At 40.7% G+C, this 5,126-nt stretch overlaps 1 pseudogene; it reads left to right on the top strand.

The window, feature by feature from the left end:
- Positions 1-2,356: 2,356 nt before the first annotated feature.
- Positions 2,357-4,875, top strand: LOC110222257 (coiled-coil domain-containing protein R3HCC1L pseudogene; annotated as a pseudogene).
- Positions 4,876-5,126: the final 251 nt, after the last annotated feature.

Genomic DNA, 5,126 nt, shown 5'->3' with positions numbered 1-5,126 from the left:
AGGGCCATATGTGGCTCAGGGCCACAGGTTCCCCACCCTTGCCTTAGGCTTTCTGGCTCTTAAGTTGTGGTTGTGGTTTGTCCTTCATTATCAAAGAAGACCATGGCATCAGGGAGGTGATGACATTATTTGCAATTGAATTTGATTTAAGTGAGGGAAGGTTGTGCAAAGTCACCATTTTCACTTTCTCCTCTGTAGCCATCTGGGTCCAGTGGCAAGATATCTATCAGGATGACTGGAGATGCCCATTCAGTGATTAAGTCTGTTTAAGAAGTGGGTCAAGGGATAGCCCCTTTAATAAAGAAAAACAAAAATCAAACCAGGAGGGGAAGACCCTCAGGGTTGCTGGCTGAAAAGAGAAACAATTACTATTTATAATCACTCTGAGCTATCTGGGCCCCCCAAAAAATAACCATTAAGTGGTGCTTGGGCAGGGACTTTTTGCTGGCCAGTCAATGAGAGCCAGAGTGAACTTGGGTTAAGGCATGGTCTTTAAGAAAGCAATCTACTTTTTCTATCACACCATACCTGCCCCTGATTTTCTTATGGGGGGCAAATTTCAGCTTCGGTTAAGGAGGAGTTATATATGCTTGATACCAGTCACTGGGTGCTTCTCTAGCAATGAGAACTGGGGAGTGAGCTGAACTGGTGCAATTCAGATAGACAAATGTGGGCAGGAGGTGATCACAGTGAGTGGGACCTGGAGAAGTGTTCATTGTAACTCCAACTGATAAAGGCATCTGTGAACATGCTCAGTTCTCAATAGAAAGGCAGGATGCCTGGGACCAAAACTCCAGACGTCACACCTCCTAAGCCTCAATACACCTCTTCTCTATACTAATTTGCTTGCTTTCACTACATCAATTATTCACTATTACAGTTAAGCCAGATGAATTCAAAATACATCAACCCTCTTTGTATTATTTGGCTTTCCTGAATATGCACAGGAATTCTGTGCCATTAACCCAACTGAATTCAGATATTCTCTGCTTCCCATTGCTGCAGGGGCACTGAATATCCCTCTTTCTGGACAAGGTGCCACCCGCACACTCTTCCACATCCATCCTGCACCATATTCCCTTTTTCTTTCTCTTTCTGGAATGACAGATTGTTGCTGTTGTTCAATTATTTCAGTCATGTCTGACTCTTGGTGACCCCATTTGGAGTTTTCTTGGCAAAGATACTGAAGTGGTTTGCCATTTCCTTCTCCAGCTCATTTTACAAATGAGGAAACTGAGGCAAACAGGGTTAAGTGACTTGCCCAGGGTTACACAGTTAGTATGTGTCTGGGGCCAGATTTGAACTCATGAAGATAAGTCTTCTTGACTCTAGGCTTGGTGCTCTATCCACTGTGCTACCTAGCTATCCCTGCTGCTTTGCTCTACCTAATAAACCAGTATGACACGATTTTGTTGTTGTTGTTGAGTTGTTTCACTCATGTCTGACCATCTGTGACCCTATTTGAAGTTTTCTCAGCAGAGATACTACAGTGGCTTGCCATTTCCTTCTCCAGCTCATTTTACAGATGAGGAAACTGAGGAAAACTGGGTTAAGTGACTTGCCCAGGGTCACAGAGCTAGTAAGTATCTGAGGCCAGATTTGAACTCAGGAAGATGAGTCTTCCTGACTCCAGGACCAACACTGTATCTACTGCACTACCGAGCTACCCACGACACAATTTAGCCTCATCTTTTCAAGACAATCTGGGATATAGCTAGTTATCAAAACACAACAGAAAACAACAACTCTACCCTATTCCATGTTGATATTAAGTCACTATTGATTGGTCCTTTATATGACTTTAGTACTGAGCAAAAAGGGAGAGAACATTAGGAGTCAGAAGATCCTGGAATTGAGTTTCAGACCAGCTACCTAATACACATTTGACTTTGGGTAAGATGCTCAACTTTCTCTGGGTCTCAATTTACTCACTTGAATGGGGGAATTGGACTAATAACTGTCATAAGGAGTGATTCTTAAATAAATGAAGCATAGACATGATCATGGAAGACAAATTAGATGATTTCTAAGCAAAGTCAATGCAGTTAGAATTAGAAGGAAAACAAGAAATTGATAAAGATTTTTGACTCCAATTTCTCTGACAAGGTTCTGAAATTCAAAAGATATAGATAATTGATGGAAATATATAAGAAGGTCCAGACCAGGGAGCAGAGGGAGCACAAGCTGATGGAGATGCTTATGGAAGTCATGAACACGGTTGGGTCTGGTATCCATATTGATGAATATAAGGGGGATTATCAGGACTTTTTTCCTTTTCTTTTTAAAAATTTGTACAATTTTTCCTTGTCTTTGTACACAGTCCCTCTTCTGGCCTTCTGTAACTTGTCAAAAATAAATGGTAGTGTTGGGATTGAAGTGGCCTCATAATCCGGATGTTGAGAGATGCAAACCTTGGGCCAAAAAGCCAGATATGGCCCTTTATGTGCCCAGATCTTGATGGGGTACAATGCTTCCCATATTGGTGACAGGAAATGAGTCATAGTCATGTGAATGCTATATTGAAGCAAGGTCAAGAAGAAAGTCACCTGCTCCCAAAGAATGAAATCTTCAGAGTCAGTTCTGAAGTTTAAAGATCTAAAAGTAATCCTAGTAGACAGGAACAAAGGCCAGGGGTAGAAAGAGAACTAATTCAAAATTTAAAACAAAAAATAAAGAAAAATAAAGAAAAAAAGATGCATACTTGAAAGAGAGGAAGATTTTATTCTCAAAACTGAACTCCAGAGTGCAAAGAAATGTTCACCATGGCAAATCAATAAGAGATCTCAAAATCCTAATAGTTTTTCTGATATACCTTCACAAATATAATTTAAACCAAAGAAAAATGAGAAATATTTGGATTCTAAACCAGCAGTATGACAATACCACAAGGACTACTTATATCACAGAAACCTGGGAGATTTAGGCTCCCAGTAAACCATTCCAAAGCGTGAAATTATGTGATTTCAGAAAGGAAGAATTAAATAAGACAAGTTTTGCAGAAAGAGATTTGAAAAACACTGGTAGTGGAAACAGTATCTAGTTTCCAGTTTTCAAATGAGCCTTTAGGTTAGTTTTCTTTTGAATCCTGACAATGTGGTAGTACCTTCACAGCTAAGTTCGCCTTCTGAAATTGTAGAAGAAAGCATCCATACAACAGGTGGCATACTGAATCTCAACAATGAAGACATAAAAATATTGTTATTCAGGGGAGCCCAGTTATCAATCAAGTATGCACAGGCAATGAATCTAAGAAGGTCAGTGACCTAATTCATGCAATGTTACTCAGCAGTACAGTTGACATCTTGAATCAGAAAAGTGTGGCTAGTGTATTTAGAGTTGGGGATCCTATCTCTGACCATATGCATATAAATTAGAGAATGCCAATGACATTTCAGCTCCAACATGCATGAGTAGAAAGTCTGAGAAGAATGATGCCTCTGCTGATGAGTCACGTATGTGCTATAAATCTGATCATTTTAGGTGACTTTACTGAGGAAACATCTATAAGTAGTGGGCTGGAGGATGACAGTGACATCACTAACCAGGCATGTATGAGCATCACAGATGGCATATATGATAAGACGTATGTGGGCAGCACATCAATAGCTATGGGTAGAATCCCTAAACAGCCTTGTAGAAGCATAAACAGTTGGCTAGACTGTATGGGAGTAAGTACTTACATAACTCCTCTTCTAGTAGTTAATAACTTAGAGTGTAGGAATAAAAACTCAGACAACTTGACTGTGTGCACATGGTTACACCGAAGATATTTCATTCAGTTACTGAGTCAATGGGAACACTAACAAAGGCCTTTCAGCTTGTACCTTTAATACCTTTAAAGAAGGTAACATGCAGCAATTACGATTCCTACTTAGACTCTAAAGTCTGCATGTTAAATAGGACAGAATTGCTTTCTTTTTTTGGTTAGGCAATGGAGTTAAGTGACTTGCCCAGGGTCACACAGCTAGTAAGTGTTATGTGTCTGAAGCCTGATTTGAACTCAGGTCCTCCTGACTCCAGGGCTGATGCTCTATCCACTGTGCCACCTAGCTGCCCCGAGAATTGCTTTCTAATAAGGCCTGGAGCAGTGATCTTAATTGTACAGACAATATGGCAATGTCTTTGCACAATCTAAGAACTGGTAAAGAGTTCAAGACAGGGAGGAAAATGACTCTGGGAAAGCCAAATGTATTCTATCTTCATAGACAATTAGAAATGAAAACTCCTCATCCTTCCTCCAATGATGGAAGTGCTCCTACAGAGGACAGCTGAGATTCTCTGTTTAATGATGAGGGAGATTGCCTGGATCCACAACTTCTAGAAGAGATATTGGAGAGTGTGAAGAACAGAAAGAGTCTCCAAGAACCTAGATTTGATTATTACAACTATGAAGCTCCTGGGCTTGACATCAACAACTGCGACCTTCTTTATGTCATTGAAATCTGACTTCCTCCAGGAATTTTGCACCAAAGATCTCCTATGAGTCTTCTGCAGCTATCAAAAGGAAGGATTTGATATTAAATGGGTGGATGACACATATACTCTAGGAGTGTTCTTCACCCCAGTTGCATCTCATGATGCACTAAGTAGTAAACACGTGATGGTAAAGATCCAGCTCCTCTCTCAGGCCATAAGAGAAGCCAAAGCCAAAGCAAGAGCTTGTGCTGAGTTTCTCAAGCCAGCCAAAAAATCTCCTGAGATGTCAGCTGTCCCATCCAAAGGCTAGTGATCAGTGCCCTTAGGGTGCAGAGTCAATATACCAAAGCAGAACAGGATGCAAAGCTCAAAAAACTGTAGGAAGACCATGAAAGAAAGCATTTGGAGGACAAGCAATGAGATGGCATCTGGGAAAACCAGGACCAAGCTACTGTCTGAACATCACCCAAAGAAAGGGATGATTTCATGAATTCAGAAGGCATATTTCCAGGCTCCAGACTAGAGGACCTATCCTGAGTTTTCTTTGTGAGGAAGAAAGACAGACTATGGATTCAGAGGGAAAGTAAACTTCTCTGTCTTAGCCACTCTACTTTCCAGACCTGGAATGAACAGTTTGGAATCACTGCATGTGGAAAATAGGAAGAAGCAATGTTCACCAACTAGGAAAAAACTTGGAAGCTGATGCATCT

Source organism: Phascolarctos cinereus, unplaced genomic scaffold (assembly GCF_003287225.1).
Source record: "Phascolarctos cinereus isolate Bilbo 61053 unplaced genomic scaffold, phaCin_HiC Scaffold_726;HRSCAF=1367, whole genome shotgun sequence".
In the NCBI taxonomy this organism is placed as follows: domain Eukaryota; kingdom Metazoa; phylum Chordata; class Mammalia; order Diprotodontia; family Phascolarctidae; genus Phascolarctos; species Phascolarctos cinereus.
This window is presented reverse-complemented; position numbering and strand designations above follow the sequence as displayed.